Genomic DNA, 23949 nt, shown 5'->3' with positions numbered 1-23949 from the left:
TTTGGATGACCTTGTAAACTGGAGTAACAATAATAGGATGAAATTTAATAGTGAGAAGTGTAAGGTTATGCATTTAGGGATTAATAACAAGAATTTTAGTTATAAACTGGGGACGCATCAATTAGAAGTAACGGAGGAGGAGAAGGACCTCGGAGTATTGGTTGATCATTGGATGACTATAACCCACCAATGTGATATGGCCGTGAAAAAAGCTAATGCGGTCTTGGGATGCATCAGGTGAGGTAATTCCAGTAGAGATAAGGAGGTGTTAGTACCATTATACAAGGCACTGGTGAGACCTCACCTGGAATACTGTGTGCAGTTCTGGTCTCCCATGTTTAAGAAGGATGATTCAAACTGGAACAGGTACAGAGAAGGGCTAGTAGGATGATCTGAGGAATGGAAAACCTGTCTTATGAAAGGAGACTCAAGGAGCTTGGCTTGTTTAGCCTAACTAAAAGAAGGTTGAGGGGGGATATGATTGCTCTCTATAAATATATCAGAGGGATAAATACCGGAGAGGGAGAGGAATTATTTAGGCTCAGTACCAATGTGGACACAAGAACAAATGGATACAAACTGGTCACTGGGAAGTTTAGACTTGAAATTAGATGAAGGTTTCTAACCATCAGAGGAGTGAAGTTTTGGAATAGCCTTCCAAGGGAAGCAGTGGGGGCAAAATACCTATCTGGCTTTAAGATTAAACTCAATAAGTTTATGGAGGAGATGGTATGATGAGATAACATAATTTTGGTAATTAATTGATCTTTAACTATTCATGGTAAATAGGCCCAATGGCCTGTGATGGGATGTTAGATGGGGTGGGATCCGAGTTACTACAGAAAATTCTTTCCTGGGTATCTGGCTGGTGAATCTTGCCCATATGCTCAGGGTTTAGCTGATCGCCATATTTGGGGTCCGGAAGGAATTTTCCTAGAGGGCAGATTGGAAGAGGCCCTGGAGGTTTTTCGCCTTCCTCTGTAGCATGGGGCACGGGTCACTTGCTGGAGGATTCTCTTCAGTCTTTAAACCACAATTTGAGGACTTCAATAGCTCAGACATAGGTGAGAGATTTTTTGCAGGAGTGGGTGGGTGAGATTCTGTGGCCTGCATTGTGCAGGAGGTCGGACTAGATGATCATAATGGTCCCTTCTGACCTTAGTATCTATGAATCTATGACAGAAGGTTTTTTTTCTCCATCATGAAGTTAATCCACCTCTCCAACAGATGATAGCTAGGTTGACGGAAAAATTCTTCCGTCAATCTACAGTGGGAGTTAAGTTGACCTAACTATGTTGCACAGGTGCACAATTTTTCACAGTTCTGAGCGATGCAGCTAGGTTGACAAAGTTTTAAGTGTAGACCAGGCTGGAGCTACAGACAAATATGAGGCTTAGGACATGACATTCTTATCACGACAAGAACGGATAGTCATTGGAAGCATGTTAAACTAGTATGTCAACATGCCAGCTTACATTGTATGGGGCACAACCTGTGGCACTGAAAGAGACTATAGTTTAATCTGTGGCACACTCAAGTTAGGAACAAAGGCCAGATCGTCACTCGGTGTAAACTGGCACATCTCCATTTACCTCAGCTGAGCTATGCTGATCTATACTCGTTGAGGATCTGCTTTGTAGCTACACAAGTAGTTTATCTGAAGAAAGTGTCCCGACTTTAAGACTATCAGAGAAAGGAGAGTGAACCAGCCAATGTAAAAAGAAACCCCACTTATTTATATTACCATCAAGCCTAGGAGCTCTTGTGGTGGACCAGGATCCCATTGCGATCACATGCAGCACAAACACAGAACGAAAAGATTTTGAAAGTATGAACCAAGACATACTCATTTGGAAATCCTCCCCAGCCCTTTCCCCTAGAAGCATGAGGACTAAAGCATGAATGAATAAGCTTCAGCCTTAGTAGCCGTCTGAAATACATGTATTCGAATTCATAGAATACTGGTTGGTCCTTTGCTTCGGCCTTTCTTCTTTAAAGCATTTTGAAAGTGCCTCAGCATCAGAGAAATTCTGATTCCCAACATTACGATGAGGTTAGCTACAGTGGAAGACAAATTTTGGTTTGGAATTTTTCCAGACATGATGTAACACTGGGATGATCAATTGTGGTCAGTTACTGTCCTGTGACAGCATGCACTGCTTACGCTAATTCTAAGAAATGTTATTTACTTGGGTTATAAACAGTCCTTTTCTGTTTCTCACTATTGTACTCTGTTTCAGTTGGGTAATCCTGTAATTTCAGTGGCAAAGCTCCTGTTTCAGAAGTTGATTTGGATCTTGTAATTTCTGATGCTTAGGGGATGTTTCAAAAGTAATTTTGCCCACTCAACATTCAAGTCATTCTTTGAGAGCTGGCTGGAAAGGAGTAGTGAGTTTTTCACTACAATTTTCACTGAAATGTCATGTTTTGTTTTAATTCCAACTACACTCTAAATTGGTAAAAAAAAACAGAAAAAAAAACAGCAAAATCTTTCCAAATTTCTGTGTTGAAAGCAGCAAACAAATGAGTGAAGAAATGAGCTGTATGGTAGTCAGTAATGTACAGAGCCGTTCCTTTGGCCTGAACTGTTAGCCAATAATTGGGGCCTTGCAGGCATGTTTCCCTTAGGAGCAGAAAACAATTATATGAGCCAATGATATTCTTGGGGTGATCTTACAAAAATATGGACACAAAGTCCTGCTTCCCTGAACACAGAAGAAACAGAAGACAGTTTCCTTGCTCAGAAATCCACAAATCTGCTGCTCCAACAAGCTCTGTGCCCAAGAAGATTTGTCTCTCTGCTTCCTCTCAGGGCTGGCCTACACTACAGACCTATATTGGTACAACCACACCACTCAGGGGTGTGAAAAATCCACTAGATGCTACAGTAAGCTTACCTGTAAGTGTAGACAAGCCCTGAAAGGGTGGTCATTTGTGTCTTAATGCTGGCACTTTCAGTTTCACTTCTTCTGGTGGCTCCAGGGTGAAGGGTGGCTGTCTGTTGTATAGCTGCCACTGGCCTGAGTAAGAGAACCAGGATACAATCAAAGAGGGAAAGGGACAAGATCTTATTGAATAGAAGACTAAACTGAAGCAGATCTGTTGCACATCCTTCTAATCGAGCTGTACTGTGTCTTCAATAGGTAAGTGAGACTCTGGCCCCAGTTCTGGCAAGTGGGGAGACAAAAGAGACTACATGTCATCTTTGCAACACCAGATGCTGGGACTGGCTGGGAACTGGTGTCCTCCCTGGCAAATCAGAGCAGCCCAGAGGCAGCTGAGAAGTGCAAGAGTGGAAAGGCACTCTGGCCACACCGCCTCTCCACTGGCAAGACATCCTGTGCTGGTGATGAGGGAGACTGGATCAGAACCACTGTGCCAGTGTTTGGTATCCAGGGATTCCCCTTACATAAAGGTTTGAGGAGGTTTAGCTCTGGAGCTGCAAGACAGCCAGAATAGAGGGACCAGGATTCGGCCAGGTGTGCTACAGCTTGGAAGCTTGGCAGCTAGGAGCCCTTTCTGCTCATGACAGGGAGCACTGAACAATGTTCTGATCATAATCTATATCCCAGAGTACAAAGAAAGGTCCCTGCAGGGACCACTGCACTGTTACTTGGGCAAGAGACCTTCAAGGCCTCAGACTTGAGAATTGTTTTTTTAAAACTATTAGTTTCATTCAAAGAAATATGCCAGGACATCAAGACTGGCCATTGCAGAGTCTAGTCGTGGGAGCAGAGGAAAATGAGGCACAGACATCATACTGTGGGAGCAGAGTGGGAATGACCTACTACCCAGAAGTCCCTCATTTTATTAAGCCTCACGTACAACTCTTCCTCAGTTTTTCTAGGAGCTGGAGGACCAAGACTTCTATGGTTTTCAGCTTAACTCCACAGATTGCAGATCAGTCTTTAAAATGAAAGGCAAAGCTAAGGTTACTAACAGCTTGTGTTGAAGTAGAGACCAGAAGCATTCATGAAAAATTTCCTAAAGAGGCTGGGGGAAGACTTCAGAAGATATCCACATCCAGAGTGGTCTGTCTAACTCCCAGAGAGGTGCAGAACTTGCAAGTTGTGGCGCGCACCCGCCGCAAAGGGAAAATAAGAATAAGTTACGACAGCACCCCCAACTGGTTGACAGAATGACAATGGCCAAAGAGAAGAATAGGCATCCTGACCTCTGACTCAGAAGGACGGAAGTGGGAAGTATATGGGGATAGGAAACAAAGCTACTAGGATGGGGCTCAGTACTGGACCCTTACAAGCCAGCGTGCAGACAAGCTGGATTTGTTGATACAGTACATGGTCCGTGTAGTCTAGGCTGAATCCTGCCATCTGCTACACACATGGCTCCCCTTAGCTTTAATTATTGTTGTGTATATCCAGTGGCAGAACTTAATTTTTTTATTTCAACACCAACCCTTCTCCCCCACAGTCCCACCAGCCTGATGATTTTGTCCCTGCTAATTGGTCTTTGGGTGTTCTTGACACAGCCAATATCTGGCAGCAATGCCACCTTTCAAATGCCACTGCTCTTTTCCCATCTGCTTCCTCCTTCACACCCACACATAGCAACAGGACTGCATCTTACTAAGGCTCATATCTCAGCCTGATGATGATGTCAGCTGAACCTCTATGGGCAATCTTCTGTTTGTCCTCACGGGGTGAGGATATGACCACTTGTGAACCTTGCCTTTTATTATTTGGTGAGATAAGATCATTAGAAATGCCAAATGAGATAAGAAACAGATGTTTCTCAAAGCTAAGCAAAGAGCTTTTGAGCCATCAGATGAAAATATCCTGGATACTTAAAAAAGATGAGGTCCTGAACTCCTAACCCTGCCACTGACTTCCTGGCCAAGGGGCCCCAGTCATGGGCCTGGACCCCATTGTGGTAGGTGCTGTACAAACACAGAACAAAGACAGTCCCTGATCCAAAGACAAGAGACAGATGGATACAGACTGAGCAAATGGGGAACAGAAGGAAACAACCCCAGTCCGTATGACAGGCAGTGGCTTCAGCACACCAGCGGCCTAATTCATTGTCAGATTGTCTAGGCAACACATCAAAGGAGAATTTTGAGGTGATGGAGGTACCTTCTGTAGATGTTTATGGAGAGCACCTGCCAAGAAGGAGGGGCAGCCGGGGGGAAAGCATGAAAGGTGCGTTTTTGAAATTTTCATGAGTGGCAGGCAATGAGGGTTGGCACCATGGGCCCATTGGAGGTAGGAGTCGACATCACTAGCGAAGAAGAGATGAAAGGTTGGGTGGGGATGGGCAATGAAGGGCCTTGAAAGTGAAGACAAGCAGCTTATGGTTGATGTGATAGAGAAGGGGGAGATGCACAGAGAGAGGTGACATGGTCAAAGCAACAGGCTAGGAAAATGATCAATGGATGGGAGTAGAGCAAGAGTGCATTTGTCAAGGCCAGAAAAAAGGATGTTGCGGTAACTAACATGCAAGAACCTGAGAGTCTGGATGAGAGTTTTAGCTGAGGTGGATGGATAGGAAAGGCTGTATCTTACAGATGTTATGCAGAAAGAATCCTCAAGGCTTAGACGTTGGCTAGGTCTTCACATCCAGGCTGAGGTCTGAGTCAAAGGTGAGTTGTGTAACCTGGGCACAGATGACAGGCAAGATGGCGGTGTTGTCTCCAGTGATGGAGAAAGGAGGTCGGGGGAAGGCTTGGGTTGGGTTGTGGGGGAGGAAAATTAAGAACTATGTTTTAGTCACGTTGAGCTTGATAGGATGGCTAGACATAGACAAGAAGATGTCAGAGACAGGCAGAGATTTTAGTATGGACAGAGGGAGGCAGGTCTGTAGTAGCGAGGTAGAACTGTGAGTCAGCATAGAGATGGTTGTTGAATTTTTGTTTGCAGATGAGGTTACCCAGAGATAAGGTGTAGAGAGAGAAGAGAAGGGGCCCAAAGACAGAACCCGGGGGAACCCCCACAGAAAGCTGGAGGGGAGTGGGATGAGGAGGATCCTCTGACGAGCAAGCTGAAGGAGCCATGAGAGAGATAGGGCGAGAACCAGGAGAGGACAGAGTCATGGAAGCCAAGGGAGGACAAGAAGAACGTAGCTGACTGTGTCAAAGACTGCTGACAGGTCAAGGAGGAGGAGGAGAGTGGAGTACTGCATCTGAGCTTTGTTTAGGAAGAAATCTTTAGAGACTTTGTTGAGAGCTGTTTCAGTGAAGTGCAAGCCAGACTGGAGAGGCTCTAGGATGAAATTGGAGGAGAGGAACTCCAATGATTGTAAATAGCATGTCCCACAAAAGGGAGACGGGGCAATAGCTGGAGGAGTGAATCAAAGGTGGCTGGGTTAGAGGACATGGAATTCAGTTAAGTGGGAGAAGCAGAGTTATCTGTCTTTCCTATTTAGATAGTGAGCTCTCCAGGGCAGGGACTCTCTAATATTGCTCCCAAGTGTTCAAAAAACGTAAGTCAGGCCCCTCAAAGTCATGAGATTTAAAAAACAGGTGCGGGGTTATTTTTATTTGCCTTCTGGTGCCAGAACCTTTAGTGCTCACATCCTCAAGCTTTTCCTCACAACCACGAGGACCTGAAACACGATTCCAGAACTGGGGGGGGGGGGGCACTGAGAAAACACACCAGATATCAAAAGCCTTCCGATAAAATCATGAGACCTGGCAACACTGTCTCACACTATGTGTACATACAGCACCTCCCACAAGGGGATCCTGATCTCAGCTAGGGTCTCTAGCCACTATGGCAATATAATGACAGGTTTCAGAGGAACAGCCGTGTTAGTCTGTATTCGCAAAAAGAAAAGGAGTACTTGTGGCACCTTAGAGACTAACCAATTTATTTGAGCATGAGCTTTCGTGAGCCACAGCTCACTTCATCAGATGTGTACCGTGGAAACTGCAGCAGACTTTATATACACACAGAGAATATGAAACAATACCTCCTCCCACCCCACTGTCCTGCTGGTAATAGCTTATCTAAAGTGATCAACAGGTGGGCCATTTCCAGCACAAATCCAGGTTTTCTCACCCTCCACCCCCCCACACAAATTCACTCTCCTGCTGGTGCTAGCCCATCCAAAGTGACAACTCTTTACATAATCAAGTCGGGCTATTTCCTGCATAGATCCAGGTTTTCTCACTTCCCCCCCACCCCCATACACACACAAACTCACTCTCCTGCTGGTAATAGCTCATCTAAACTGACCACTCTCCAAGTTTAAATCCAAGTTAAACCAGAATATCTGGGGGGGGGAGGGTAGGAAAAAACAAGAGGAAACAGGCTACCTTGCATAATGACTTAGCCACTCCCAGTCTCTATTTAAGCCTAAATTAATAGTATCCAATTTGCAAATGAATTCCAATTCAGCAGTTTCTCGCTGGAGTCTGGATTTGAAGTTTTTTTGTTTTAAGATAGCGACCTTCATGTCTGTGATTGCGTGACCAGAGAGATTGAAGTGTTCTCCGACTGGTTTATGAATGTTATAATTCTTGACATCTGATTTGTGTCCATTTATTCTTTTACGTAGAGACTGTCCAGTTTGACCAATGTACATGGCAGAGGGGCATTGCTGGCACATGATGGCATATATCACATTGGTGGATGTGCAGGTGAACGAGCCTCTGATAGTGTGGCTGATGTTATTAGGCCCTGTGATGGTGTCCCCTGAATAGATATGTGGGCACAATTGGCAACGGGCTTTGTTGCAAGGATAAGTTCCTGGGTTAGTGGTTCTGTTGTGTGGTATGTGGTTGTTGGTGAGTATTTGCTTCAGGTTGCGGGGCTGTCTGTAGGCAAGGACTGGCCTGTCTCCCAAGACTTGTGAGAGTGTTGGGTCATCCTTTAGGATAGGTTGTAGATCCTTAATAATGCGTTGGAGGGGTTTTAGTTGGGGGCTGAAGGTGACCGCTAGTGGCGTTCTGTTATTTTCTTTGTTAGGCCTGTCCTGTAGTAGGTAACTTCTGGGAACTCTTCTGGCTCTATCAATCTGTTTCTTTACTTCTGCAGGTGGGTATTGTAGTTGTAAGAAAGCTTGACAGAGATCTTGTAGGTGTTTGTCTCTGTCTGAGGGGTTGGAGCAAATGCGGTTGTATCGCAGAGCTTGGCTGTAGACGATGGATCGTGTGGTGTGGTCAGGGTGAAAGCTGGAGGCATGCAGGTAGGAATAGCGGTCAGTAGGTTTCCGGTATAGGGTGGTGTTTATGTGGCCATTGTTTATTAGCACTGTAGTGTCCAGGAAGTGGATCTCTTGTGTGGACTGGACCAGGCTGAGGTTGGTGGTGGGATGGAAATTGTTGAAATCATGGTGGAATTCCTCAAGGGCTTCTTTTCCATGGGTCCAGATGATGAAGATGTCATCAATATAGCGCAAGTAGAGTAGGGGCTTTAGGGGACGAGAGCTGAGGAAGCGTTGTTCTAAATCAGCCATAAAAATGTTGGCATACTGTGGGGCCATGCGGGTACCCATAGCAGTGCCGCTGATCTGAAGGTATACATTGTCCCCAAATGTGAAATAGTTATGGGTAAGGACAAAGTCACAAAGTTCAGCCACCAGGTTAGCCGTGACATTATCGGGGATAGTGTTCCTGACGGCCTGTAGTCCATCTTTGTGTGGAATGTTGGTGTAGAGGGCTTCTACATCCATAGTAGCCAGGATGGTGTTATCAGGAAGATCACCGATGGATTGAAGTTTCCTCAGGAAGTCAGTGGTGTCTCGAAGGTAGCTGGGAGTGCTGGTAGCGTAGGGCCTGAGGAGGGAGTCTACATAGCCAGACAATCCTGCTGTCAGGGTGCCAATGCCTGAGATGATGGGGCGCCCAGGATTTCCAGGTTTATGGATCTTGGGTAGTAGATAGAATATCCCAGGTCGGGGTTCCAGGGGTGTGTCTGTGCGGATTTGATCTTGTGCTTTTTCAGGAAGTTTCTTGAGCAAATGCTGTAGCTGCTTTTGGTAACTCTCAGTGGGATCATGGGTAATGGCTTGTAGAAACTCGTGTTGGAGAGCTGCCTAGCAGCCTCTTGTTCATATTCCGACCTACCGCATCAGCCGCGGCATCGGGGGCTTGTTCACCTGTACATCTGCCGATGTGGTGTGTGCCATCATGTGCCAGCGATGCCCCTCTGCCATGTGCATTGGCCGGGCCGGACAGTCTCTGCGCGGGGGAATGGATGGGCACGGGTCAGACGACAGGAATTGTAGCATTCGGGAACCAGTCGGAGAGCGCTTCAGTCTCCCTGGACACTCAATAACAGACTTAAAAGTGGCAATTCAACAAAAAACCTTCAAAAACCTGACTCCAACAAGAAACTGCAGAACTGGAATTAATTTGCAAACTGGACACCATCAGATTAGGCCTGAATAAAGACTTGGAGTGGATGGGTCACTACAAAAACTAAAAACTAATTTTCCCCTACTGTTACTCACACCTTCTTGTCAACTGTTTGAAATGGGCCAGCCTGATTACATTGGTCTCATTACCACTACAAAATTGATCTTTCCTCCTGTTGATAATAGCCCACTTCCACTTTAATTTTATTGTCTCATTAGCACTGCCCTCCCATTTGGTAAGGCAACTCCCATCTTTTCATGTACTGTGTATAGATATCTGCCCACTGTATTTTCCACTCCATGCATCTGATAAAGTGTGTTTTAGCCAGCGAAAGCTTATGCCCAAATAAATTTATTAGTCTCTAAGGTGCCACAAGTACTCCTCATTGTTGTTTTTTTAGATATTACTCTGTTACATTGACCATTGCTCCGTCCAGTCTTTCAGATATACAGCATGAATTGCAATGTCATCTCATTTTACATTCCTGAAAAATCAATTTCATTCAATAATTCGTGAGTGATGTGTGTTTTGTGGATGGTTTGGGCAACACTTTCTGTAGCTACTTTCTTGACCTGAGCGAGATATTTGTTGCAAGGTTTCTTTATTGATTTACATGCCACCAATACAACTCATGTTATAAATTTTCAGGGCACGGTGGAATTTCTGATACTCTGCCTCTTGTTTAAATGTAGAACATTTCAAAGTCTGTTCAAACACAAGAGTCCTTTCAATTGTATACGCCACAGCAGCAGGAATTAACCAACACTGAGGGAGCTGGGATTGTTTAGCCTGCAGAAGAGAAGAATGAGGGGGGATTTGATAGCTGCTTTCAACTACCTGAAAGGGGGTTCCAAAGAGGATGGCTCTAGACTGTTCTCAATGGTAGCAGATGACAGAACGAGGAGTAATGGTCTCAAGCTGCAGTGGGGGAGGTTTAGATTGGATATTAGGAAAAACGTTTTCACTAAGAGGGTGGTGAAACACTGGAATGCGTTACCTAGGGAGGTGGTGGAATCTCCTTCCTTAGAGGTTTTTAAGGTCAGGCTTGACAAAGCCCTGGCTGGGATGATTTAACTGGGAATTGGTCCTGCTTCGAGCAGGGGGTTGGACTAGATGACCTTCTGGGGTCCCTTCCAACCCTTATATTCTATGATGACAACAGCACCTCCTTTGTCAGCCTTTTTGATTATGATGTCAGAGTTGTTTCTGAGGCTGTGGATGGCATTGCGTTCCTCATGGCTGAGGTTATGGGGCAAGTGATGCTGCTTTTCCACAATTTCAGCCCGTGCACGTCGGCGGAAGCACTCTATGTAGAAGTCCAGTCTGCTGTTTCGACCTTCAGGAGGAGTCCATCTAGAATCCCTCTTTCTGTAGTGTTGGCAGGGAGACCTCTGTGGATTAGTATGTTGTTCAGAGGTATTTTGGAAATATTCCTTGAGACGGAGACGTCGAAAATAGGATTCTAGGTCACCACAGAACTGTATCATGTTCGTGAGGGTGGAGGGGCAGAAGGAGAGGCCCCGAGATAGAACAGCTGCTTCTGCTGGGCTGAGAGTATAGTTGGATAGGTTAACAATATTGCTAGGTGGGGTGAGGGAACCATTGCTGTGGCCCCTTGTAGCATGTAGTAGTTTAGAAAGTTTAGTGTCCTTTTTCTTTTGTAGAGAAGCAAAGTGTGCATTGTAAATGGCTTGTCTAGTTTTAGTAAAATCCAGCCACGAGGAAGTTTGTGTGGAAGATTGGTTCTTTATGAGAGTATCCATTTTTGAGAGCTCATTCTTAATCTTTCCCTGTTTGCTGTAGAGGATCTTGATCAGGTGATTCCGCAGTTTCTTTGAGAGCGTGAGGCACAAGCTGTCAGCATAGTCTGTGTGGTATGTAGATTGTAATGGATTTTTTACCTTCAGTCCTTTTGGTACGATGTCCATCTGTTTGCATTTGGAAAGGAAGATGATGTCTGTCTGTATCTGTACAAGTTTTTTCATGCAGTTGATAGATTTCCACTCCATACGGCTAAATGCAGTGCCTTGCATAATGACAGGTTTCAGAGGAACAGCCGTGTTAGTCTGTATTCGCAAAAAGAAAAGGAGTACTTGTGGCACCTTAGAGACTAACCAATTTATTTGAGCATGAGCTTTCGTGAGCCACAGCTCACTTGAAGGTCGCTATCTTAAAACAAAAAAACTTCAAATCCAGACTCCAGCGAGAAACTGCTGAATTGGAATTCATTTGCAAATTGGATACTATTAATTTAGGCTTAAATAGAGACTGGGAGTGGCTAAGTCATTATGCAAGGTAGCCTGTTTCCTCTTGTTTTTTCCTACCCCCCCCCCCCCCAGATATTCTGGTTTAACTTGGATTTAAACTTGGAGAGTGGTCAGTTTAGATGAGCTATTACCAGCAGGAGAGTGAGTTTGTGTGTGTATGGGGGTGGGGGGGAAGTGAGAAAACCTGGATCTATGCAGGAAATAGCCCGACTTGATTATGTAAAGAGTTGTCACTTTGGATGGGCTAGCACCAGCAGGAGAGTGAATTTGTGTGGGGGGGTGGAGGGTGAGAAAACCTGGATTTGTGCTGGAAATGGCCCACCTGTTGATCACTTTAGATAAGCTATTACCAGCAGGACAGTGGGGTGGGAGGAGGTATTGTTTCATATTCTCTGTGTGTATATAAAGTCTGCTGCAGTTTCCACGGTACACATCTGATGAAGTGAGCTGTGGCTCACGAAAGCTCATGCTCAAATAAATTGGTTAGTCTCTAAGGTGCCACAAGTACTCCTTTTCTTTATGGCAATATAAACATACTGGATCTCCCCTTCATTCCTGCTACTGGTACCCTGATGTCTCTGTGACACCTGATACTGCAGAAATAAAATCCAGCCTTTAATAAACTAGCATCACCAAAAGACCCAATGGAAATTAAATAATGTTTTGGTTTGTTCAAATGAAAAAAGACACTTTCATATGAAAATACCTGCCAAGCTTAAACATCTAGTCATTTAAAGCAGAAAGAACAGAAGTATTTTACAGCTGGGGAAAATAAATCCAGCTCAGAGTGGCTTTCAGTGGCTATGAGTTTTCCCAGCAGCTGGCTGTCCCACTTTTTGCAATGTATAATTATGCTTACTAACAGGAAGTACTCTCTTATACACTGAACAAAGGTACAATTAGTGGCAGCATCTGAAGTGTTAGCTAACCTAATAAAGACCTCCTCAGATAGAGCTGAGTATTATTAAACATTGACCTCAGAATATTAGCCAAGAGTCTGAGTCATCAGTAATCACACCAAGCAAACTCCAGTCAGGTTTTATTTCAAAGAGAACCAGACTGAACTGCACTAGCCACCTATTTAATGCTCTGGTGGAAAACAGAGAGTATGACAACCAGGAATATTTTAGTTCTACAAAGAGAATAAGCGCTTTAGAAAGAAAACTGTTTCAAATATTTACACTTGGTAGACGCTTTGTAAAATGATCACATTTTTATACGTGATCCAGAGAAGTGGGTTTTCAGCAAAACAAAATGTCTCAAAAAGGGTCAGTTTATAGCCAAAATTTTTGATTTTTCAATCCAAAACCCAAATGCCCAAGAACTGAAAATTTTTGATTTGAATAGCCTACCGTGGTGCCTCATGGGAGTTGTAGTTCCACATCCTCATATACCCATTCTTCTCTATGGGAAGGTAATCCCCAGCTCAGGGGTTCTCAAACTGGGCGTCAGGACCCCTCAGGGGGTTGCAAGGTTATTACATGGGCGGGGGGGGGGGAATCGTGAGCTGTCAGCCTGTACCCCAAACCCTGCTTTGCCTCCAGCATTTATAATGGTGTTAAATATATAAAAATGTGTTTTTAATTTATAAGGAGGGGTTGCACCCAGAGGCTTGCTATGTGAAAGGGGTCACCAGTACAAAAGTTTGAGAACCACTGCTGTAGCTGGACTACATTGCCTATGAACATGGCCAGGGGCTGAAATGGTGCAACCACCTCCCCTCACCGGGAGGGCAGACCATGGTGCATCATGGAAGACGTAGTTCAACTGGGGAGCCTAGTTCATATAAGAGAAGGGGAACATGAAGCACTGAAACTGCAGTGCCCATATCAGTTTTCCAGTCAACTCTCTCCCAACCCTTAGTGCTGCTTGGGATTCTAGTGACTAATGTTATTCTCCTTCCCTTTGAACTAGGAAAGGGTAGCCAGATGCAGAATAGCCACAGCTGCTTGTCTCCAAAATTTAAAGGAGCTAAATAGAGCTACCATGATGGGAAAGGTTCCAAGAAGAGGGTAAACTTACAGGGCAGAGATTCAGAAGTTACATAAGAACGGTCACACTGGGGCAGACCAAAGGTCCATCTAGCCCAGTATCCTGTCTTCCAACAGTGGCCAATGCCAGGTGCCCCAGAGGGAATGAACAGAACAGGTAATCATCAAGTGATCCATCCCCTGTCGCCCATTCCCAGCGTCTAGCAAACAGAGGCTAGGGACACCATCCCTGCCTATCCTGGCTAATAGCCGTTGATGGACCTATCCTCCATGAACTTATCTAGTTCTTTTTTGAAGAACCAGAAGTTACCAGGCAATCAAAAAGAAATCTCCAGCTCTAACATAGCACATTTTCTGAGGGCCAGTGGTTTGGACAGAGGATGTGCTCAGGTTTTCAAAACTGGAAGTGGGCCTGTTTGAAACAACTGTTTGTTTTTCCTTGATACTATGTCATCGTAAGGAAATCATGATGAGAGAAGGCAATTGCTGATCATGATATCTGCCATTCCTTTGCTGATTTTTACAATTGCAAGTGCATCTTAGAGGATCCTTGAATAGAAGTTTACCAGCCCTATTGGATTACTAGTTTAGAATGCATCCGATGAAGTGAGCTGTAGCTCACGAAAGCTTATGCTCAAATAAATTTGTTAGTCTCTAAGGTGCCACAAGTACTCCTTTTCTAGTTTAGGGGTTGGTGCTCCTCTAGTTGAACTCAGTGAAGCTAAACTGATTTACACTAGCAGAGGTTCTGGCTCCATAATTTCAACATTCTGAAGAACAGTATGACACAATCCAGCAATAACCAAAAAACAAAGTTATTTCATAATCCCCACTCTTGATTCACAGTATCATGCTTTCTCCATAGTGGCCTTTATTAAATGTGTCTGAATTTTGCATTTCCTGTCTTAATTATGTATCACCCTCTAGCCCAGTTTGAATATAACTTGTGGGGCCATTTTATCAGTGTGTTATTTTTAGCACATAATTAAGACAAAGAGGCACAATAAGAACGTACAGATTGCAGCACTTGACCTAATTGTCCTATGTAACTTTTTTCCTCTTGTGCTGATAATTTTCAGTGCAGTTGTCAACAAGCAAAGGTAACAGGATCATAGTTCACGCTGACAAGGCAGGGTATAAGAAAAGTGCTACTTAACCGCAAGAGGAGTGTGTTTCACTTTCAGCAGAAAATGAAGAGAAATATGAGAACCTCATTTGGTCTTTCACCTCATGTGGCTACAATGACTGGTAGTAACTGGGGCCTGAGAAGACCTTGTTTAACAAGCAATACCACCCTTAAGCCCGTGTGACCTGTATGATTGCACAGACTCCTTACACTTCCAGGGACATTCCTCCCCATGTTTCTCAGTGAACCCAATTCCCTATTCACCATTCCCTCTGATTTCTGTGCTAAGAGGCTTGTGGCAGATTCAGGGGCAGATCCAGTTGTAATCACAACAATCAATTGGCTAAGAATTGCATACAGCCTGTTACAGCCCACCCTCCATACATGAATCCTATCCACATGTCTTTGAGCGTTTACAGTCTTTGGGGCAAGGACTATGGCTTTTTATATTTGTATAGCACTTAGCACAAATGGGGCCTGGACCTTGTTGGTTTCTAAGTGCTACTACAATGTAAGTGTTAAATAATGGTTAATAATCCACAACTGGTGCAAGTTACCACTGCTCTTGATTTATACTAGCTGAGGATCTAGTCCTGATTCCCTAACTAAGCCCCAAATCCACTTCTCGTAAGGAAGTCACGGATCTGGCTCTACCTCCTGTTCCAGGAGTAGCTGTGGACTGAGTTCTAACTTCTGAGCAAGCAGAGTTTTTATATTAATGTGCACAGGGGAAAACCCCTAAGCAAATATAAAGAGGATCTTTGTATTTCCATGTCATGCCTTGCTCTGAATGTCTTTTTAATTAGCATAATTGATAACAGTACTTTCAATCTGACAATAAAATAAAACAGAAATTAGTTTGATATTTGATAATGTACTTTAAGGCCACCTTCCTATCTTCTTTCCTTTCACAGTTTGGGGTGTTAGTCAGAGCCCTGCTGCTTCTGGATATTAAGGTAACAGAGTAGTGCAGAGTGGGTTTTTTTTCCCCTGCACTTGTGACTGGAGAGAAAATAGCAAACTTTTTTCTCTGATTGTCACCACAGGAGTGGATTGGTGCACAATGTGGGCCTGATCCTGCAAACACTTATGCACGTGAGCAGCTTTATGTATGTGAGCACTTGTGCATTAGGGTGAATACTCCTGTGTGGGGCTGCCATTTCAGAGTACTTCAGCTACTGGAGAATGCAGCTCTCTACTTGTCTTGTGGAGCTTCTCTCGTGTAACACATTATGTGCCTGCGCTATGATCTGCTCTGACTTCCATTTTTGTCTCCCAGTGCAACTCAAGGCTTGCATTAGACTTATAATGCCTTAAATGGTGTAGATCATCTGGTCTCCCTTAGAGACTACCTCCCTCCTCATGGGACTCTTGCTGAGTTGCCTCCTATCCAGTGTAAGTGGGTGAGGGAGGCTGGTTAGGCAATTTCAGTGAGGGATCCCATGACTGTGGAGTTCATGTGCCCTCTTGGTATTACACAACGCTGGGTGTTTGTGCTCCTAGGCTTTTGACGTGGGAATGGATCAAGGTGGGCAGAGGCAACTCAGGAGGTGGAAGTGATTAGTTCTAGGGGGTTGGATGGGTGTGCAAGAGATTTTTAAAATTGATATTGACATTGGATTATGCTGTAAATTCTATGTACTATCTGATCCTATCTATATTCTTATAATGCCATCACCACTGTAGTATCTGGCCTCTAAGTTTTGTTTGTGTGTTCATATTGCACATGGGGTGTAGTTTATCAATGAAATAATGTATATATTCACCTGAGGTAGGCTCTATTCATTGTTTAAGTGTGCGGATGTGCACAGGGGCAGCAAATGGAGCATTTGTGAAACAAAGGGGGATCTCTCCACCTGTGTGTTGCTAAGGGGTGTGGCATGGTCTCTTGCCAGCCCTGAATAAGCCATCCTGTAATGGGGACCTGAAGACTGGGTAATAGAATCCTTAATTAACATGAATCCTGTGGCCAAGAATTTCTGTGGAGAGGTAGTAGCCAGTCCACGGAGAGGTTACATTACAGACCTGGGGCATACCCATGGGCTGTAGGACTGATTTCCAACCCTCTGAGCCCATGAAGATATCCACGCAAAGCTCGATCATTTTAGCTTTGTGCCTGGCTAAGGTAGGAGGGAGGGGGGAATTTCACTCTAAATAGATAACACCTGCCTACATCAATTCTGCACAAAGCACCCGTGTACCTACTCATGCATAAAAAGTCTACACCAACTGCTAGCAGACCTACCTCTGAATGAAAACATTGCACCAAATACTTTGTATATACATGCGTATCACAATGCTGCACCAAGTACCTGTGAATTTTCTTGAGTATAGCAACACTGCACTAAATATCAGTGTTCCCACACATATATAATAATCCACACTTCAAAACTGCATACCTGTCTTTGTATTTAACATGTGTCATCATCTGTGAACTTAACTGTAAATATCCACAGGGGAAAACTATACTCGCTTTTTAAAAGCATCAGCTGAGAGTAAAGAGGCAGAGACAGAAAAGAAGGGTGTTTTTGAAGAGAAAGGAGAGATATAAGAATATGGGGTTAGGAAGAAGTATATGGTGCAAGAAATTGGGGGGAGAGGGATTAGGGCCTAATCCTGCCTATTGACCTGCACAGGTGTGCCCCTTTGCCCACTTTCAGCCTCACTGACATCAGAAAATAATTGAAACAGTCGGTGCCTGCGTCCCCTGCAGACATGTTTTAGACACACAAAACATAAATACATTTCCCTGGAAGGCTGGGGATTTATTTCTGGAGCAATAGCAAGGTCTATGAAGGCACAGAGTTCCCCCATGCAGTTGTCCATGCGGGTTTGGGGTCTTAGAAAACAAAGAAATGCAAGGAAAATAAATGGAGTAAAGATGGGGAGGAAGAAAGAGCCATGAGAAGGAAGAGTACAGCAGGCATCATAGTGAGTTAAAAATGTGTTTTCTAGAAACTTTACAGCACATGATGCTAGAGAATTAGACTTCCAGCATGCCCGTGAAATAATTTTTTTTTGTCTTTATGTCTGAAGATTTTGTTTTGAAATGCACTAATCTTCTACATGCAGGACACTGCTCCAGGTTTTCCAAAATATTCTGGGAGCGAACAGGATCCGTGCAGTCAGTGCTTTATTTATAAACGATGTCTCCCTGCTAGTCGGAACTAAATGTTCACACAAGGTTTGTGTGCGTTAGTCTCCTGGATGTAAGATGCTGGCAAGAACAGCATTTGCAGGTCCCATGCTTTTGCTTTTAGGATTTGTATTTTCTGTAGACTGGGATTTTTTTAAAAAGTTTCTTTTCGTTTAACTTCCCCCCTCCCTTCCTGTTCTCATCGAGGGACAGGTGTTGTTTAACTCTGCGTCTTTTGATCGGTTTCTCAGGGTTCTGCACTCTCAGAACCAAAAAGAAAAGGAGGACTTGTGGCACCTTAGAGACTAACCAATTTATTTGAGCATAAGCTTTCGTGAGCTACAGCTCACTTCTTTTCTTTTTGCGAATACAGACTAACACGGCTGTTACTCTGAAACTCTAAGAATCGTTTCCTTTTACCCACAACAAAAATGGTTTCCAGCCATTAGCTGGGGACACATTTATCAGTAGCCAGCAGGAGCCTCTCTTCCCCCTCCCCCTGCCCCAACAACTTCCTGTTTGGCTGTCATGCCCTCGAGGAAGGTGGCTCATGCACTTCCAGTTCGGGAGCTGCAGGTCCCAAGTGTTTCCTGCTTCAGCTGTGTGAGTATCACAAGGGCGAGCGAATGCGGGCCTGCTCCCTGTCCCCTTGCAGGCTGTCTCCATGGGATGGTGTCTGAGGATGACCGGCTGCTTGAACCGTGTCAGCTGGAGTGGGAGGGTTGTAGGGGGGTGCTGCATAGGAGTGCCAGTGGATTTGGGGTGCGGGGCTTGTGTGAAGGTTTGGGAAGCAAGGTGGGGGAGGTAATATATTTTATTGGACCGACTTCTGTTGGTGAGAGAGACAAGCTTGTGAGCTTACAAAGACGGAGCTCTTTTCAGGCCTGGGAAAGGGACTCCATCCTGGCCTCCCAGCTCAGTGCGAGGTGGAGCAGGTCGGTATTGTAAGGGGCCATGCAAAGGAGAGTGGCTCCTGAACACCTCCCCACTCGGCTTTGCCCTGTCTGGGGGGGCAAGGAGTTGGGGTATCTGAGGGTGCGAGTGAGTGATCAGCGGCTGCAGCACGGTGTTAGCTGGAGGCTGGGGGACGTCCGTGTATGGTTGGGGAGGGGGCTGGCAGAGCGGCACTGGGGCACACAGAAGGAACGGGTGGCTAAAGGGGGAGGGTTTCCCCTGCCCTTGGGGAGCATGTGGGAGCGACTGGCAGTTAGTGGGGTCTGGCTGCTGTTCACCTGCCCTCTGACAACCCATCAGCCCTGCTGCCCTCAGACTGTCTTCTTCCTGCGGCTGGGAGGCGGACAGATGTCTCCAAGTAGTGCCGGGGCCCCGATCCTGTGAGCCTGTCTGCATGCATAGACCAGTGCGAGTTCGGGGTCCCTGCTACCCGCTTTCAGGATTGGGGCCGTGGCAACTTATCCCAGGCATAACCATGCTCTCAAGTGTCCCTAGAGCCTCTGTTTGCCAGAAGCTGGGAATGGGCAACAGGATGGATCACTTGATGATTACCAGTTCTGTTCATTCCCTCTGGGGCACCTGGCATTGGTCACTGTCAGAAGACAGGATACTGGGCTAGATGGACCTTTGGTCTGACCCAGTAAGGCTGTTCTTATCCCTCTTCCACCCTGGCTGTGCTGGGCAGCCAGGCTTTGTAAATAACCATGTAATCACAACTGGCCCCACAGTGGAGCACTACAGGGCTTTGTACCATCAGTGGGTGCGGCGCATCCCTGCTCAGAACCAACGGTTTGATCTGAAGGCCTTTTTGCTCACTTTTGGTGTTCCTTGTTGCCTTTCCCCAGGAGCTCTTCTCTGGTTTGCTTTTATTGAAAGCAGACGAGCCCTTAAACTGAAAATTTACATTAAAAACAAAGCTGGGGAAACCATCTGTTAAAATACGGCCACTGCTTTCACACGCAGCGCTGGAGGACTGATAAATAACAGAGCTGGGCCAAACATTTCAACCTTTTTTTTTTCCCCCACCAAAAAACAGACCCATAAATTTTAGTGAAAAATGTTGTTGTTTTACTGCCTGTAATAAATACTAAGCACAGAGACTGATCCCATCACAATATTCACAAGGGGTTCCCTTCCAGCTCACCTACCACTGGACTAGCCGTAAATTATGTTAATGCTTAAAGGGGTGAATGGGTCTTTAATTTGGCTTGATTGTTTCAGTGTTACAAGAAGACAGCCCTCGTGGGGAGCAGGGAAACACTCTGAATCAGAGTGTGCGTGAGTGTAGGAAGTGCAGGGGTAGTGGAGGTGAGTGTAAGCACTTCAGGGACAGTCAGACCTCTGAGGATGGGAGTGTCAAACTCACCTGAGATAGTGGGCCTGATCTGCTGCTTGTGTAGACCACACTCAGCAAAAGTTATTAAAATAGAAATAGCCAAAGATAAACCATGTTGGTAATGACATACATTTATTTTACGCTTCTCCAGAGGAAACGCTTCCAAGTGGTTCAGCACTGGTACCCAAGGTTTTGCTGGATTGCTGCACCAGAATCTGGATTGTGGACTAACTCCCCCATGTGGACCCTGCTGGCGCATGCTAAATGTTCCTTAGTGTGCGTTGATGTCATCCTGTTTTTAGCAGGACTTCATCAGTGTACGCTAGCAGGGTCTACGCAGGGGTGTTAGAGCACAACACACTGGTGTGCTCTACAAATCACACCCTGGTAGTGTGGACTCAGGAGTTGTGAAGACAAACCTGAATATTCATGGGAAGTCCACAGTCTGGATGAAACTGTTCAGCAGGCTAGATCCAGCCCATCGGTGTTACATTTGACCCCCCTGATTAGAGGCTGAGAACAGATTCTCCGTTCTGTTAACAGCAGTGCATCTCCATTGAGATCAGGGGAATTATACAAGGTTAAGTAGAATAACTAAATGGGGAAACAGACTCTGGAAGGCCAATGAGTTTTAAATCAATCTATACCAGCTGCTTGTGGACTTTGCACTGTGTAAAAACATTGCACCAAATACATTTGAATAGAAGTGTATGTTACAATGCTGTACCACATGCCTGTGAATATTGCTTTTTAGGGCAGGGACTGCCTTTTTGTTCTGTACTTACATTGCCTCGTGTAGCAGGGTCCTGGTCCCCGGCTAAGACTCATAGGCCCTGCAATAATATAAATAATAATATACTGAGATATAACAACACCGCATCTCATATCCCTGTTCCTACACATATATGATAATCCACACTTAAAAGATAGGAATACAGATTTTTAACTCTTGTCATTATTGGCGTACTTATCTTAATATCCAACACAATACAGTTTTTTAAAATCAGCTGAGAGTAGTTCACCTTGTGTCTCTCATGGTTTCATTTTGGATGGCTCACCCTCATCACCAAGCTCCTAATCTCTTCCTAACTCTCTCCTCTATCTCTGTTCTGCATCATGGCTTCTAACTTCACCAGACCTATAACCTGGGGGCCATCTTCCACTCCTCCTCCTCCTCTCCCACCCAGGTTGTCTCCAAATCCTGGAGCTTTTCACTCCATAACATTTCAAACACCTCTTCACCGGGGTGAAATCACTCGTCTCTAATCATCCTACTTCACTGCTCCACTCTCCCACTCATCAGATCTTTTTGATACCAACTTCAGCCCCCTCCAGTCCAACTTGAATGCCCCAGCCCTGGTTCTGCATCACACAGCCCCTGCTCCTTTCACTCAGTTTATTTTAGCATTTCCCCCCATCTATACCTGCTTTATCGCCTAGCACAAACATATCTGTGCCTTCTGCCATGGTACCCTTTATGTCTGGATTGCCCTTCCCAAGTCACCTCCCTCTCATTCAGACCCTCCTCAAAGTCCAGAAGGGTCCATGACATACTGACTCATCTTATTATTGTCGTCCTTGTCTTTTCTTTCCTCTCCTCTTGTTTGTGATACGTTGGCTTTAGATTTATACAGTCATTGGGGCTGGTGTGATGGCCCACATTTTCATAGTGAATTGTTATTTTAGGTGTCCAACCTGAGATACCTTAAAGGAGCTTGATTGTGAGAGAGGAGATCCTCAGCAAACAGGTCCCTTTAAGGGGTCTCCAGTTGGACACCTAAAACCATCAGCTCCCTTTGAAAATCTTGGCCTATGTTTTGTGAGGTGGCTAGTCCAGTTTTTGGTTTGTTTACTAATCATTATTTTTCTATCATACACTGAGAACTTGTTCTAACCAGTTCATCATTGCCAGCTTGTGTTTGGGTTCAAAAAGTCTGATCTCCAACTTGGTCTGTCTTCCAGGTAAAAATAGGAATAATGATATTTGGGGTTAATATAGCACCTTGGTTCATAGGACCTGGGAGTGTGTTACTAAGGCAGGCGTGCATTATCATCACTTTTACAGATGGGGAAACCGAGCTTCAGCGGCACGAAGGCCGCACTTTTCAGTACTGTGTTCGCATGTTTCAGTTTTTGTCCTGACTTGAAACATCTTGGCCTTGATTTTTCAGAAGTTCTGAGCACCCAGATCTCCAACTGAAGTCCATGGGAGCTGCAGAGGCTCAGGACTAAGTCGTCTCAAATTGAGAAGCTGCCAGGAAGTGGCCAATCCTTGAAAATATGGTTGTCAGCGACTTGCCTAAAATCACACAGTGAGTTTACTGGCTGAGTGGAAAATAGAACCCAGGTCTCCTGAGCCTGGTGCCAGCTCCGAACGCTAGATCATATCCTCTTCCTAGAATATACTCCCTGGAAAGCCTTGGTACTGCACGGGCAGGTGCTATAATACTCTGCTGGTTTCAGAATGGCAGCCACAGAGCATAGTGGGTAGCTGTGCCAGGGAAACAGCCATTCATTCATATGTGGGCATAGGCTGAGCAAGGAGGCTGTTTGAATTTTAGTTCCCTGCTTCAAAGTTTTTGAATAAATGAGAGCTCACGTGGCATTGACCTGCCAATACAAGTATGGAGGGTGTTAACTTCTCAGTGAGGCCAGCATCACTGTAAAAAGATTGAAGGAAATTATGTCATAACTTTGCTATGTTTATTTCCCAAGGAAGATCCACTCCTGTGTCAGTCTTGACAAACAGTGGGGAATGTGTTGACTTCCAAGTGACACACACTTTTTGAAGGTCATACCATTTTGGCAGTATGATCAGCTGATGTAAGGAATCTAATTGACCTGTTTTTCATTCCAGAAGGTTGCAGCTGACAGACTTCCTAGAAGGGAAAGCTGCATGACAGCTGATCACAAACACTGGCAACCTGTTTACTTCTGGACACTGCCCAAAGGATTGCTCAATCGTCAGTGATCCATTCATAGGTACAGTGCATATGAAATGATGTGTCCCCCCTCTTGCGCATCTGAGAACTCACAGGTTCAGTCACACCATCACTTTTCCTCTGACATCAGCCTCTCCACTAAAGGCTTTGGAGTAAGTTAACCGGAGACTGGTTGTATGGCTTCTAGAAATCCATTATGGCATTATAAGTATGTGGCCAATCGCCACCTAGCTTGTGTGTTTTTCCCCTTTGCCATCCCCTCCTCTCCCTCTTTTTGCTATGTTTTGAAGCGCATAGCGCCTGCATTCTTTTATGTACAGCAACTCGACTGTTGGAAGCTCTACTTGTAACTAATATGACTAGGGTGGAGGATAGCTGAAGTGTGGTGTATGGCACATGGTGCAGAAATGGAATTTTGGCCAGGGATTCCTCGGCATAGTTCCAGTGTTTTGACATGTAGTGTTGGAGTATTAATGTCCATGCTGAGCAGAGAGGATGTTAGTTTTTTTTCAGACACCCTCGTGTCTACCCTCCTGGTGAGCTGCAATGTCTTCAGTTTATCTACATAAGAAGAATGAAGGGATGAGCTGACCCAGCTGCTGCTAGAGGCCTCAATCGGAAAAAGGACTCCAAGCATGTCCTTACTTTTAACTACATGAGCAGTCTAACTTGGGTCATATGCTCAGCGTTTAGCACATGCCTCAGTATTTTCCTGGACTCCATGTGTTTCCAGGGAGTCCAGGTTTGTCAGACTTGATGCTTAGACTTCCAAGTTATCCCCTCTGCCCAAGAACAGCAAAATCTATTTCTTTCGTGCCGCCTTCCTCTTCTTAGACCCACTCTCCCTTAGTTTAATCAATGACTAAATGCTGAAACCAAAA

General features: G+C 45.0%; 1 protein-coding gene across 4 annotated transcripts in view; it reads left to right on the top strand.

Annotated features, from left to right (window-relative positions):
- Positions 1-18359: 18359 nt before the first annotated feature.
- The window catches only part of SHLD1 (shieldin complex subunit 1), a 91265-nt gene continuing 85675 nt past the window's right edge, over positions 18360-23949 (top strand). For 3 of the 4 annotated variants that reach the window (XM_048842518.2, XM_048842520.2, XM_048842517.2), the window contains exons 1-3: positions 18360-18439; positions 22298-22438; positions 22984-23108. The gene's annotated coding sequence lies outside the window, so the exon portion shown is untranslated. Of the gene's footprint in view, positions 18440-18670; positions 18772-22297; positions 22439-22983; positions 23109-23949 lie in introns of those variants that run through there. The other variant, XM_048842519.2, reaches the window with a different exon arrangement.

Source organism: Caretta caretta, chromosome 3 (assembly GCF_965140235.1).
Source record: "Caretta caretta isolate rCarCar2 chromosome 3, rCarCar1.hap1, whole genome shotgun sequence".
Lineage (NCBI taxonomy): Eukaryota > Metazoa > Chordata > Testudines > Cheloniidae > Caretta > Caretta caretta.
Note: the sequence above shows the minus strand (reverse complement) of the source record. Positions and strands in the feature narration are given on the sequence as shown.